General features: G+C 40.1%; 1 protein-coding gene across 5 annotated transcripts in view; it reads right to left on the reverse strand.

Annotated features, from left to right (window-relative positions):
- LOC145984144 (solute carrier family 41 member 1-like) overlaps positions 1-16057 on the reverse strand; it is a 215095-nt gene that overhangs the window by 72709 nt on the left and 126329 nt on the right. For 2 of the 5 annotated variants that reach the window (XM_083117601.1, XM_083117598.1), the window contains exon 1: positions 1129-1252. The exons of the other annotated variants lie outside the window; for them this stretch is intronic. The gene's annotated coding sequence lies outside the window, so the exon portion shown is untranslated. Of the gene's footprint in view, positions 1-1128; positions 1253-16057 lie in introns of those variants that run through there. 5 annotated transcript variants of the gene reach the window in all.

Raw genomic sequence — 16057 nt, forward strand, 5'->3', positions numbered from 1 at the left:
AGTAGTTCAAGACAACAATCGAACTTGACTCCCGATTTTCTTGTAAAACAATCATTGCAATTGACAATGCCGTTCCATGTGTTACAAGCACGGAAATTTTATTACATTCCGTACGCATAATGTGTTCTTTTAAGTCCGTCATTTATTTGAATGAACGCCACTTCATTGAGCGTTCTTTCATGTTCCCGCCTGGCCAATCAGTAATCACATGAACACACGATCGAATCCAAATTATAGTCAAACACAGAACTAGTATATTGCCACTACAAATTCGGTGCAAGTATTTAACCAAAAAAATGCAATTTCTGACTTTAAATATTTAAATAAGATTGCATTGCAGAAGATCTAAAATAATTTAAATGCTTACGAACACATTTAATGTAATGAAGCAACGATCACACATTTTAGCGTAGTAAATAAACAAAAATTACGTTTCATAGGTCAATAAAACTGGGGGAGGGAAAGATAACTACCGGAAAAAATAAATTCTGTTAACATAGAACTTTCAAATACACATTTATACATGTTAACTTGAGAAATCCACTGTAATCCAGATAAACACGCATGCCTGCCTCATGATTTCTAAACAACTATACAGACGTTTATTCTCCCCGCCTTCGTGTTACCCAACTACGTGCGAGCGACAAGCGCTGGTCGGCATCACGGCGGCTTCGATCGATTTTCTTTTACAAGGGAAATTGGCTGTTACGTCAAAATCATATGAACCAGAGATTGGAAATATAGAGCAGTAAATATGCATGCAGTGATATATCACCATGTCTTACCTTTTAAGCCTCTCCAGTTTTGAAGCACTAACAGAATCTCTCGGTATGGAAAGCTAGGTTATGAACGAATGCACTCACTTTTATATTTCGCGAAAGAAACTGAATAAGTTATTCACGTCAACGTTATAAGGACAGTACAACCTTTGAACGGACATCAACCGTAAGTATCAAGTCTTAAATAAAGAATGAGTTCCTTTTGTAACCTTGCATACAATTTCGTCTTCTAGAACCTTGGCTGGAATACTTCCAAGGTGCATAATAGAACTAAAAATAATTTGACATTTTGAACTAAACACCACTTATAATTTTGCACTACATGTAAAACGACTATAAATACACTTACCTTTATAAGCAGGAATAATTTAAATCATAAGTTAAAATATGATTAAATAACATTTTATATATCGGAGCTACAAAGAAACGCGAGCTATGCCTCTGGCTGCATGTGGCATGCTGGACAGAAAATCGGTGCGCCGTTCGCTTCTGCGCTAAGAACCGACTGCAGAAGACTATCGATACGCACTTCCGGTCGACCAGTATGCTAGTATGAGACATTCATAGATACGTTTAACTTTCAATTATTCTCCGAACAAATTTCAGATATCTAGTGAAAAGAGATCATGCGATAACAAAGAGCAATGTACTACCATATGGTACACTGGCCAATTAACATACTGCAAGAAAAAACTCAATGCAATGTCCTGCATTCTAACTAACTGCATTCATTCTAACTAGATACGGGCATAGAATAGAAGGGGCAAGGGGGAACCAAATCCCTCGTCGGAAGTTGACTATCAGGCGAGTTTTCATATTTTATATATGTAGGCCTAATTTAATTTACATGTACTTTGGAGTAGCCGTTATCTTCTGCTCCACTGACGCTTTTTTTATTATCACGAATCCAAGTGAATAGCCCTGGACAACATAGTGTTACGTTCCCGCCAGTCGGACGCACAAGTATTGCTTGGCAAATTCTTTATGGCTATTTCATAGGCGTGCGCACAGGGGGCAATTACCCCTCCTAATACTCCCACTTAGAAATTTTATTACCGATATTAAACAATATTATTCTCTTTAAAAAAAGTATTTTCAGCCTACGAAAGTTTCAAGCAACTACGGCGGGTATATTTCCTATGTAATTGGACTATCTCGCTTCGTTCTCCAGCAAATTACTTTCTATTAAGACTCAGGCATTTTATTCGTTAGCCTAGTTTTGTTACAACTATGATGTCCAGAATAAATTGATCACACATTGGAAATGAATAAATTACGTGTAGTTGTTTCGAACCTGCTGTACGAAATCATGTTTACATGTAAATTAGTCTGAACCACAGAGAAGGAAAATAAAGGGGGGAGGGAAACAGAGAACGTTTGTGCCACGGAAGCTGGAATTCTTACAATAGAGTGATTTTCGGTGGGTCCGAACACGCACGCTATATAATGAAAGATATTAATATTTCTTTCAAATTTCTTATCTGTGTTATTCGCAAGCGAACAGGAATGGCCAGGCTCTTAAAATTAAAAAAAATTAAGTTAAGATCTAATGAGCAATTTTGTGATTGAAACCACAGTCTTAGTAGACTGAAGCCGAGGTATATGTTTTATGAGAGGCGCAAAATTATGTGGGTACGATAAGGACGGGACTGTAGTCCTGGTGTGTTTTCATCTGCAGAGGAACCTCCTTTGGGGAAAATCCTTTGAAAACGGTGACAGAATAGGGAAAATGCGATATTTTGAATTTGGCAAAGGTATAAAAAGTAGTTTAACTTGCTATCTGACAACTTGGACTAAAATTTATGGCATAAACTATGTATAGGGGACCCCTGTAATTTTGCTAATAAGACATTAATTTTAATCAAAACATTCCCATACATTTGCCAGTAAAAATAATGACCTTGTAAGCTAGGAAAAGTGATGATTAACCCTCGACCAGTTTTCGTTACAAGCTCATAACATGATAAAACTACATATTCAGGTACATACATTTGAATTATGAACAAAATCATTTAATTCTTCGCCTTCAGCATTGTCCATCAACCACACTATCAGCATTATCATATAACAATACAGCATGAGCCTTGCATTGTTTACTCTTGAAGAACAAAATGTGATGTAAGACAAACTTAAACGCAATTCACATATATTTCACAGAGATATGTTAGGGACGAAAGAAGACATGATAGAGAAACAGAGATAAATATGTGGACAAGAAAATCAGTTCAGAGATATATTTGAAGAATGTAAAGAGATAGATGGGGGGAGGGTAAGACAAGCTGAGAAAGAAACATAGAGATAAATAAGAAGTCACGAGAAGGCAAAGAGGAAAAGAAGACAGGAAAGACGAAAGTAGTAAGAGGAAAATCGGAAGTGAAAGGAGGGGGGAGGGGGAGAACTCGTGTAGTGCTTTACTTACATTTATACCTGCACACTCTAATGTATCAACATAGCCATAGTTGAACCAAAGGCAAAAGAGCCTGCGCAGACCTTCGACTCCTGTGCAACGTACTCCCTTGTGGAGGGTAGTGGCAGAGTGGAACAGGCTTCCTTATAGAACGGTTGGAAAGCAAGAAAAAGTGGAAGAATATTTCACTTCCGGCGGAGAATGTGCTCTTTGGGGATGCTACATTAATTCCCGAACCTAAAACGCCACAGACCCCAACTTCAGGGGTCGGAATTGTTTTGGTCGCCATTTTGAAACCGGTCAGTGGATTACAAAATCATGATCGCATCCTTTTTCACGTTTTCTGTGACCTTTAAAACGAGGTATTACTCGACCCCCCTTGCCATTTGAAATTTTGGAGATCTTCCCTAACTTAAAACCCCCATTTTTGGGTCTCGCGGTTTCATCCTTTTTTAGTCCCGCAGTCATCATGTGGCACATCATTGGAAAGCTTGTGTCCTGCACTTTCCGAAACTGCTATGGTGCTGCACTTATCTTAATTGTTAAGCTTGGTATACTCGATTTGGCTCACCTTCCTTTTTTTCGCAAAACCATTTTCTACACGGAAAACGGTAGGTGGTACAGACAAATGTTTCATATGACAATCGTATTTTTTCCCCGCCTTTCCGAATCTGCATTCCAAACATACCCTTCCCATTAGTGTTGCCCACGAGACGAGACTTTGGCCTGTCTCGTCTCGTGGAGTCTAGTGAAAATGCTGTCTCGTCTCGAAAATATTCGTTTGTCTTATGACACATGGTCAATCTCGTCTCGTCTCGAATTTTTAGAAGCCTGTCCCGTCTCGTCCCGTGGGCAACACTACTTCCCATTTGAAAATCGCACGAACGGGGCATGTGCGCCCCACTAAAACCACAAAGGGTGGCTTTCAGGCTGTTGCAAATACTTTCTATGGATTCTTTGGGCTCAACTTAGTGGTGCAATTTTTTGTTTCAACTTGATAGGATCACCCGTTCCGAGAAAAAGGTAGTGCCTGGGTCGCTCTGAAACACCCCGTATACACACACACATGTATGTATGTATATACGTAATGTATATACATATATCCATCAGTGCAATGAAATGAAACTATAACAGTGAGTCAAACTGAGGTTTTCCTTTCCTGACTGAACTTTCATCAAGGTTTTGCCCCCCCCCCCCCCAAATAAAAGGGTAATTGTAATTACGAAATCCCAGTCTTGGGTGCGCTGTGGAGGCACATAGTGGTTCGCATTCAAGTTAAATTACAGGTCCTATCATTGCATAAACCGGACTTAAAAATAAAATCAAAATTCAATGTCCATTCTTGGGCGATTCATCACCATTAAGAAACTCTCATCTTCCGAGGGAAGCAGAGGTGATGAGGCGTTACCTTCAACATAGACATAGTCGTCTGAGGTCGAGAGCCGCCGTTTCGTTTAGTGACGTGACAGAGCTTGTGATAGAAGATAACAAGAAATTGTGGGCGAGAGAATCCATTTCCAGAGTCAGCAACAGAAGAATTCGACAGCTTCTGAAGAAAATCCATGAGAAACTGAGAGAATTTTGGGGAAGTTAAGCTACGAGAATTGGGACTCTAGAGGATAAAACCGTTTCAGTAGAAAGGGGAGTCATTTTAAAAGGCTACAGAGAGGAACGCCAAGTCCGAAGGAAGAGTCGGCCCTTTCTTGCTTAATAATTTACTTATGGTATTAGTCGCCACAGGTATTATTTGCCTGAAGTAAGCTGGGCTTTCAATAAAACATCATCATTGCATGTTTTAGCTAGAAAATTAGATGCCTCACTATGCCACAGATGTTTTGAACTCTGGTGTTCTATAGCTTTTTTATATCTTTCTGCATGACGCAAGTCATTAAAAAACTACCTGAATCACAAGCGCCTCTGCACAACAGTAGATGTCATTGTTGTGGGCGATCCAACTACTGATTGATTTGGTTTATTTTACTTCGCTTTTCTACCACTTTTGGTTAATTGCGAATATGAATATGAGTGATGATATTGATGAAGGGACACTGACAAAGAACACCCGTGCTCACGCCGGGATTCGAACCAGGGACCTCTGTCGTCTCGGCGCACTGTGAAAAGCAGAGTGGATGATCCAAATATCGTACACTCTACTGACGTAACAGTGCCGATTAGTAATTCAGACCACTGTTTATTACATCTTGAGAATGCTGATAAACATTTTAAAATAATTTTGTCCAGAGACCATTCGATGTTAAGAGTTTTCAAATGAATGCTAAACATTTCCATTCACACAATATTAAGTAGTTAGATAATAACAAAAAAAAATCAATTAAAAAATAATATTTTTGCGGGTTAAGTGGTAGAGCAGCAACAGGCTGAATATCTATCACGATGACTTCACCAACTTATTTGACAAAAACTGTGTTGATCTTTTAGTTTCTAATGCACATCGCTGTTCGTGCGATAAATTATACAATGCAGTGGCCATTAAGAAGCAGTATATTTGAGATTGGTAAAGGTACGTCAGTCAATATTGCGTATTGTAGCATCACACAACACGAGTTGCATGAGAGCGAAGAATCGGGTAGGAATGCTACCGCTGTCGTCTGCTTCAGAAGGCAGGAAGGGTCACATGAACCAATCACGGTAGACCTCTCGTACGCCAGCGTAAGAGAGCCCATTTACGCGCGTGCTGTAGAAATGGAAGCTTTCCCTCCATAAAGGCAGCAAGGAATATAGGAGTCCCGTACGCCGAACCTGCTCGGCGTCCGGCCGGGAAAGGCATTGAAAAGAAATGCTAGAACGAGTGTTGAGAGTGGAGCGTTGCAAGCGGATCGCGAAAAATAGCCATTATAATGCCATGAAGGTCAAACATATATGAAATTAGTCACGTTTTATTTTATAATCACAGCATTTAAGCATTTTTGAAATTTTAAATCTGGGAACGCCGGGCGTACGGGCGTACTATAACGCTACGCCACTGATATTTTTATATTTTTTCCTGCTGGTTTTGGACCACTGCTTCCTTCCTTTTGATGAACGGTACCAGATGTCTTTCCTTATTCACTGAGACACACAACTTACTCGATGTGGCGAACCTAGGGCGCCGAAGGTGAAGTCTGCGTGAACCGTTACCCTCTTAATCGTTGTTATTGTTGGCATTTACGGTTTGCACCAACAGAAGATGTTGTCTGAGCGCAAATATATTTTTGTGGTGATCTGCCCTGATTAGATGTAAAAAATTAAGACCCCATTCGTTTCGGAATTTTTCCCTTTGTTCATATCACTATGCCCTAATGAACAACCTCTATTTCAGAAAACATTAGCCATAGCCACAATTACAGGTTTTGTAGTTGTGTACTTGTGCGTATGTGTGCGTGTGTGTTTCTGTACAGACATAATAAGGATTTTCATTATAGGCTACTTGCATCTGTAATGTACAAATCTCATTGTTTTGTATAAATTCCTAAATATTAATGAACACGAAAGCACATCATCTGTGCTACTATTTCTATCATCGAGAAGCGAACAAAAACGACCAATATCGGAAACCACAGAAAAAAACTTTCCCATTCCAAATTCACAGATTATCTTAACGTGCCCAAACTTTCGCTCTGATTGGCTGTTCTACACAATCTAACAGAGAAAGCAAGTTGCAATTAGAACACGGTCTAGTCGTCAAAACCTGTCTAGGAGGCAGCCTGGCAGCCAGCCTGGCAGCCATCATTTTCAGCCATGTAGCCAGTTCAGCGGCAACTAGGGCAGTCCTTCTGAAAATCCAGTTTCATGTGATTCGGCCTTAAAAATTACCTACGTCTCAAATTACTGAAGAGGAGTGTGGGAAGTATCTTGCGTAGATAATTCCTTGATAAATCCTCTGTGTGTGTGTGTGTGTGTGGGTGTGTGTGTGTGTGTGTGTGTGTGTGTGTGCGCGCGCGCGCGCGCATGTATGTCTACTAGTTAGGAAACGCAAAATATACACTATTATTTTTCTTTTACAAAAAATTGGCACCTTTAATACACGACTTTCCTCGTTTTACCATCCAACAGCCAACCTCCAAGGCGAAGTGGTTATCACACCACGCTATGATGGCAGGGGTCCCAGGTTCGAATCACGTCCTCGGCATGGATGGTCTTTGTGAGTGTCCCTTCCTCAGTATCACCATCACTCATCCTCATCTTCGCGATTAGCCAAAAGTGACAGAAAAGCGAAGCAAAATAAACCAAATAAATCGATCAAGCTTGATAATTTTAACTAAAATGTGATAGTTTTCATCTAAGCAGCTTATGGTGTATGCCGATATTGTTAAAAATGGCACTTTGCTTTCAAAATACCCATGGGCGTCGGGAAGAGGACAGAATATAATATAATAACATTGCAACGGCAAGTAATAATGTCATCATGAGCAATTTTTTATTTTATAAGAAGGATAACTTTTCACTCTCAATCTAGTTGTTTACATAAAAAAACAAATACAGAAGTAAATATTTTGTTGTGAGAGGTAGCTACAGATGTTAAAATAGATTCGTAAGACATGTCTATTCATTAATTTAAAGACATCGCCAATTTACCAGTATAAGTAGCTACCTCTATGGTTGTAAAAAGACTTCTGTTTTTGAGTGGTTTTTAAAACAATGACACGTTTTATTTCTGTATACTTCCAAGAACCTAACATTGAAATTTACCCTTTACACCCCTTCAAATGACGTCACATTCCCAGACGGAAAATTAGCAGGTTTTTGTACACAGTCTAATTGAGAGTGGACCGACCAACAGTTTTTTCTAAATAGATATACATCTTCATCGAGCCGGCCTCCGCGTTGGAGTGGTTAGCACAGCGCGCTCAGAGGTTCCGGGCTCGAATCTCGGCATGGCATGGGTGTTCTTCGTGAGTGTCCCTTAACCTATTTCATGATGTCATCACTCATCTTCATCTTCGCGATTACTGAAAAGTGGCAGTAAAGCGAAGTAAAACCAATCAACCATCTTAATCGATTAGGTCCGCTTTATGCACAGTATGGCTAATCGCGACTGGACCTACAGTTTAAAGTGGGATCCGAACCACTATGTGCCTCCACCGGGAATCAAACCCGGGACCCCTTGTTTACAAGGCGACGACGCTACCATTGCACCATCGGAGGCCTCTTGTTCTGTGTTTGTTTTATTGTTATTAGTCTTTATACCAAAAATCGGGCTCGTAAGGGGGTTGAGGAGGTTGAAAAAGGCGCTGCCTATCCTTACTCTTATGATGCAACCCATGGAAACGGACTGGGATCATTTCCAAACCAAGAAAACTTATGGACGCGCAGCGACATGTAAATTTCTCATACCCGACAAATGCGAGTAAGTCGAACTGACGATGAATCGACTTCGCACAATGACGCAAAGCTACGCAATCTCCAGCAGACGTCTCACTATGTCAAGACCAATCGAAATCTCCCAGTCCATGTGCGTGGGCTGGCCCAGGACTTGAAGGAGCTCCAATAGGGAGTGCGTCAGCAGATGATTCTCGCAAAGAAGCGTTCTTCGAATAAAAGAGTTTTCGAGAAATACGTCAGCATTTTTACTCTCCAAACTCGTTAAAGTTACGCATCCGAGAAGATGACGTCAATCGTGTAATACAATGTATCGCATTTCTACAGATTTTGTAGTGAGCATTTATCCTTGAAAAACTGCGCACCACTCTCTTGCTGATGAGTTGAACACGTCTCAAGCATATTTCTGTGCATCGCGATTATCCAAACCTGAAAGAAACGAGACCTTTTTTTTTCTTTCAAATAAACATTTCTGTAATGTTGTAATATCCGACTCGAAAATTTCAAAGCATGATCAATATTCAGCATTTTTTTTTTTTTTGGTCAAAATTCGCGTTTTCAATTCGGCACAATTTTGTGCTGAACACGCCAAATATATATAATAATAATCCGTGGCTCAACAGCCCTTGAAGGGCCAAGGCCGATCTCCCGACTGCCAGTCTCCCTCCTACAATCGTACCTAGAGCTGTGGAGATCTTCAACCAATAATGGGGTGACGTGTAGTCAGCACGTCGAACCCCCAGCCGTTGTAGGAGATTGCCGAGACCGGGTTACGCTACTCACTCGTAGCTCCCCAATTTCCTCAGGATGGTGGGTTGCCAGCCACCGGTCCCATACACAAGCCGAAAACCCAGAGACTGAACCCATTCGAACCCGATTAGACCGCACGGCCACAGAGGAGAACCGACAAATATATACCCTGCCTTTTTGTTTGGGCGTCGCCAGAAATTTTGTAGGCAGGAGTCAGGACGTAGATTAAACTTGAACAGTAGAAATAATTATTATAATAATTGTTATTTTGATTATTATACAATGATAACCATTTAAACTACTAAAAGTGAATCCAAATTATTCCAAATTAATTATAATTACTGGTACATTATTATTATTATTATTATTATCATCATCATCATCATCATCATCATTATAGTCTTGAGAAGAATTTTCTACTTGATCCATCAGATCCAATGCAACTATTTTTTTTGTCTTTACATTTCATAGTTAATGAATTGAAATGCTTTGTTATTCTATTTTCTTATTACCATTTATACACCTCGTTCAAGAAAAAGCTGTGACGTTTGACAGACTTCGGTCTGTTTTGTTTCGTCTCGTGAAAATGCCGTCTCGTATCGTGTTTCGTCTCGAAAATATTCCCTTGCCTCGTCTCGTGAGCAACGCTTAACTTATTCATTTTTTTGATTAAATTGTAAAATTTGAAAACATATTCTGTACTTTACAGTGAATTTTTACGATCTAAACTTACTGAACTTTATTTCTGTTATTAATTATAAAAATAAAAAGCTCTCTGCTTTCGTTGAAACTTGAAACAAACGATGCCAATTTCCAGGGGTGGTCGATGGACCGGTTTGACTCTCCCTTGTCGACGCCCACGCTTCATATGAAGTGTATAGCTAAATGAGCTGTTCTCGAGTAAAACTTGATAATTCACACTCCGTTCAAAACTGAATTTACAATGGATAGAATCAGGGGCGGTTTCTGATATTGTTGCAGTGTTCACAACGACCGGATTATTTACAACAAAAATGTCATACTTTTTGTTTGTAAATATTTTTTCATTTGTTTACCTATTAAATATATTGAACATAAACAAACAATTTTTCCCTTCATTGCTTCATAAAGCAAATTCCATTATGATCTGTTAAAAAAGGAGGCAACAAGCGAGATTTCACAGTGTATGAGTAGACCTTCAGGTACGCGTTGTGCCCGACCCTGTGACCGAGTGGTTAGCACATCGCGCTGCTACGCCAAGGGTCCCGGCTTCGAATCCCGGTCGGGCTTGGTTGTTTGTGAATGTCTATTCATCAATTTCATCATTTCATCACTCATCCCCATCTTCGCAAATTAGCCAAGAGGCACAAAACGCGAAGTAAAATAAACTACATCAATCAATCAAGGTACACGTTGCAAAGCCGGAGCAACTGCCTGATCTCTATTGGAGCGAGGTTCAACGCTGTTCTTTCTATCCCCTGCTTCAGTCGGCTTGGTCGTTGCAATGGGTTTACAACACAGCAAAGTCAGGCGACCCGTTTCGGATCCCTCGACGGGCGAGAGAAGAAGGGGACGGACCAACAACAAACCCTTGATTGCTAATTCATTCAGACACCGTGAGAGAGCAGCAGCCAAGTTCTCACTGTCCTGTGTAGTAGAGCAACAGACAAAATGTCCACGTTAAGCAAAGAGAAATATTTTATTTTGGGGAGAATCTTAAACTAATTTAAATTATGCTTGAAACTTGTAACAATTTGATTTGATTTGTTGTTTTTTAAATCCACTTTATGCACAGAAAGACTAATCGAGACTGGACAAGCAGTTTAAAGTGGGATCCGAACATTAAAGTACTTCTTATGTAATCACAAAACACACAATTTTGCACAATATTGCTGCCGAATAAATGGAAACTTCAAATTTTGTATGATGATTATTAATTGTACTCCTCGAAAGTGCCACGTGTCACTCACATATAAAATTATAAATACATATAATTACATTATAAATATATACAAATGAAATTTATAGAAATATATTATATATATATATATATTTGCTGCAACCACCAACATTCTTAACCACGAGCCGCCACTGGATAGAATTACTGTGCCATAGTTAACGACGTTTAGTTGTATAGTTGAGCATAGGTTATAACTTTACCTGTTTCACAAGTAATGCTTGGAGGCACATGGCACAGTGATTCGTCCCACTTTAAAATGTAGGTCCAGTCCCGATTAGCCTTTCTGTACATAAACTTGACTTAAAACAACAAAATCAATCAATCAACAAGTAATGCTCTTTTCATAATTTAGTTATACATTCTCCTCTATCCTTAAAAATGCTTCTCATTAATAATTATTACAATAATAATGTATAATACTCTGTATTTCATGTAATAATAAAAATTATCAAGAATGAACTTGAACTGCTGTGGATCGCTTTGGTATTCTTTAATTAATATGTTTTCAAAATATTCTCGTCGTCAATCTAGATAGCTGCAAATAAAATATAATAAATTCTGGTGAATAGTGAAACCTACAATAATTCTTTTTCTGGCCAACCATCCCGCATGTAAGTAAGGTAAAAGGAATAGAAAGGCTGGAAAGTCAAAGAAACGCAAATCAGCAGGATAAATAGCCTGACCGGACTTAACATTGTAAACACGACTGGATACTCCAACACTCAACTTGTTCGCTCTTTAGTACATTTAGGGAAAATTTGCCGTTGTTATGAAAACATTAAAATACCTTAAAATGCCTATAATATATACGAATTTCTGACAGCAAGTCAGGTAAATCATATAAATAAAAGTGCGTAAGGAACCCGGTCAATGTGGAGGGGTTGTGATTGGCACCATGCTCCAGCTTCCTTTAACTTCCAGGTTTCCCGCAGGTACCAATTGTATTAGAGACTAGGTGAACTTCAGAGACGGTTTATGTGAGCACATGATTGGAAAATTCCTACTGAGAGATCACCTACCTCGGAAATTGAACCCGGGTCTCCTGCGGAGCAGTCAGACGCCCTATTGACTTTTTTTTATTATTATTTATTTTATTTTCAAATAGAAGGGAAACACCTAAGCGGCAGTTTTCCCCACTTCAACATCTTATCAATTAAACTCAATTCTCTACTTTTTCATTCAGGACAGACAAACATAAACATCCATGTCTTAACCGGGATTCGAACCCGGAACCTGTGGCGCTGTGCTAACTACCTTGACTAGGTCGACTAGTGCAGTGACCGGACAACCGTGGACGTGTATTACTCGTATGTTGGACGTGTGTAAATATTCTAAGCAGTGATGGTCTAACACATGTCTGGAATGTTTGCTATTAAAAGAATAAACATTAAATAACTGTCGGCAGTAAAATTGCAGTTTTGACTTAAGTACTTTATTCCGAACATCTTAGATAGGCCTATATGCAGATATCGAAATACATGAAGTTGGAAAATGTTTAACTTTGCATAGAGAGGTAAAAAAATCAGCCACATATGCCTCCCCGATGGCGCAGTAGTAGCGTCGTCACCTTGTAATCAAGGGTCCCGTGTTCGATACCCCGGTGGAGGCATATAGTGGTTCGGATTCCACTTTAAACTGTAAGTTCAGTCTCGATTAGCCTTACTGTGCATAAAGTGGACTTAAAACATCAGCTCAATCAATCAATCAAAATCAGCCACCACACATTTGCAGAACAGAACAATTCTTTACCTGTTGAACGGGTTTATGTGGGCGAATCACGATGCTAAAAGACATTTCTTTTCTGGATGACTATCTGCTGACGACAATTCTATCGCCGAGCCTAGATTTTCTCCAAAATCCTGAAATTCCGAAAAGGATTTGTTTGAAGGGGTGAACTCTCCCATGACAAGCGGGATGTCTGTCAGGACAGGTGAGGCTCAAACACCGAAGAATGGCTCAAAGATCTTGTCAAGTGGGCCTGAAACTGAATGCCACAGTTTGACTGCTGCACATTGATTCAGAGCAGTAAAATGACTGAAATAAACATGACAGGGTCCAGGATCGAGGGACGTCCGGAAGAGGGACAAGGGGAAGCCACGAGCTCCCTGGAATGTGATTGATTGATTGATTGCGTTGGTGTTTCAAGTGCACAGTAAGGCTAATTGGGACTGGACTTACAGTTTAAAGTGGAAACCGAACCACTATGTGCCTCCAACGGGTATGACACCCGGGACCCCTTGATTACAAGGCGACGACGCTACCACTGCGATATCGGGAAGCCCCCCCCCCCCCACCCCTGGAAAATGAATGTCCACCTAAAAAGTATATATTTCACACACAATTTCATTTCAGTCACAGTAATTTATGTTAATTATTATAAGGGCGTTGAAGGAACATGATAACTTTAGACTGAAGCAGTGTTTTTGAGGAGGTATCACTATTATGGTGATAAATAAGCCTCCTTTGCCCCTCCTGAAAAAAAGAACCTTTGCTTGCTCCTTCCTGGAAGAAAAACCTGCGGACGTCCATGTACAGGGGCACATTGTACCACAAAAGTTTTTCGAGAGGTACTGTACCCCCTAAATCCGTAGAATCAATCCCTTGTACACCCTCTAATAATTAGATAGATGCAAGTTGCTGCTGCAATAGCTCACAAAAAACATCTACGTTCTTTACAAACCTTCTTTCTTCTCAAAATACAAACCACTGTAAACTATATTGTGGTACTGGTTAATTAACTTGATTTGTGCTCTTGGAAACATTTTAAGGAGGTGCATATTGTTTAAAATGTGTGTGAAACAATGGAATAAAATAAAATTTAGTTTAAGAAATCAAACTACAAGCTATTGCGTTCGAAACTTAGGAATCATAGAATTTGCTTGAAATAAATTTACGTTTCTATGTACCAGACATACCAAGCGGATATCTTGTTGATTTTTCAAATAGGCCTAAGTCGTATATTCTGTTTATCGTGATTGTCGTGAACCTAGTTCCATATATTCAAGGCAAAATTTTTGAAATTCTGCTAGAATGTTAATTAACTGAACTTTATTTCCTTTTCCGTAGCCGAGCGGGTTAAGGCGTTCACTCGTCTTGAGATCGTTCGCTGCGGGACGGCCTAGGTTTAAATCCGGCTCTGGTCGGAATTTATTCGGCCTACGTATAGGGCCTGTGGTAACCCACCATCGTGAGGAAATTGGGGAGCTTCGAATGAGTAAGCGTAATCCGGTCCCGGAAACCTACTATAACGGCTGGGGATACGTCGGGCTGACCCCCCCCCCCCCCCGACTATTCCAATACTGGTTGAAGATCTCCACGCTTAGAGGTGACGAAGGAAAGCGTGGGAGGGAGACCGGCAGTCGGTAGGTAAGCCAAGGCCCTTCAGGGCTGTTGCGCAAGGGATTATTATATTTATTTCTGTCAGTGTCTATCGACATAATAAGTTTATTCATTTTTTTTAAAATTTAAAACTAATAATACCAATTTCCAAGGGGGTAGAGGCAGGGTCGACCGACCTCTTTGACGCTCCCTCCCGACCTGGCACTATCTGTTGTTTTTTTTTGTTCCCCCCCCCCCCCCTGTGTAACTATTCTTTCCGGAGAGCATTTGGTTTGATACCATGGCAAATGCTGAGAGGAAAAAAAATGCTTACATTTTTGAAAAGCTAAAGTATCTGTTAATTCCGTTAGGCTTGCCTATCAAAGTAACTGAGTTGTGGTCACAGTTACTAATTTAAAAAATAACGCACCAATTTCAGTTAGCGTTGCTAAAAAAGTAACTGTTACTTGTAACTGCTTGTAACTGCAATGTGTGCTGGAACCTTGAAGCTAAGTGGGTGGGATGCTCCTATGTTAAACATGGTGATAATGAGTCAGCCTTTTGTAAATTTCCCTAGCTGGGGGGAAATCACCCCCGCATTCTCCCTCAACTCGAACATTGATTTTACCACACTTTCTATCACTTTCAATGTGTAAAATTGAATATTCTCCTTGTAGCAGAACAAGCAAACAAAATAACCACGCACCGACATAGTGTTGGTTGATTTTATTTATTTTACTTCGCTTTTTGTACTACTTTTGGCTAATTTGCGAAGATGGGATGAGTGATGATATGATGAAATTTATGAATGGACACTCACAAACATCCATGCCCAGGCCGGGATTTGAACCCGGCGTCGTAGAGCGATGTGCTAACCATTCCGCCACGGGGGCCGGTACCGACACAGTGTTGTATTTATGTTGATAGTAACAATATCTAAGACAGTTTATTTCGAGATTTCAAGATCTTAAAAAAACTGATTAGTAACTGACAGTGAAGCTGGCGGGGAATGCTTACTCAAATTATCCAGCTGGGCGGATGACATCCCCCCCTCCCTCCTCACTTCGAGCATGGCACTAGGTTAATATCGAAAATGAAGAAGAATATTAGTAACATGATGGATAAATTTATGTAACAAGACATGATAAAATATGCATGCCTTACTCAGGATTCGAACCTATGATCCTTGACTTCCAACCGCTCTTTGTCCAAGCACTCTGACAATCCACTTTTGAAAGTAGTTACTTCTGTAGTTTAAGGTTCATAAAGTTTTGAGTAAATATATGAGAGTATATAGCTATACTCTGTCCCGGGTATCTCTGGAGCAAGCGAACGAAAACAAGTGTCTGCGCAAGTAGTGACGCGAGACGGCTCCACTAAGGAGGGAAGGGGATTGCGTGGAAGGGGGAAAGCGACTGCAGTTACCAGCCATTGCAGCAGCGTGTACTGCTTCGCTTCGCCCACTCGATTCTCTGCCGCTAAGTTCGGCCTTGCTTCACAGAGTTCGGATAGTTTTCAGTGTAGTCTGAATCCAGATTCCTTACA

The sequence above is a fragment of the Lepisma saccharinum genome, chromosome 2 (assembly GCF_977018435.1).
Source record: "Lepisma saccharinum chromosome 2, izLepSacc3.1, whole genome shotgun sequence".
NCBI lineage: Eukaryota > Metazoa > Arthropoda > Insecta > Zygentoma > Lepismatidae > Lepisma > Lepisma saccharinum.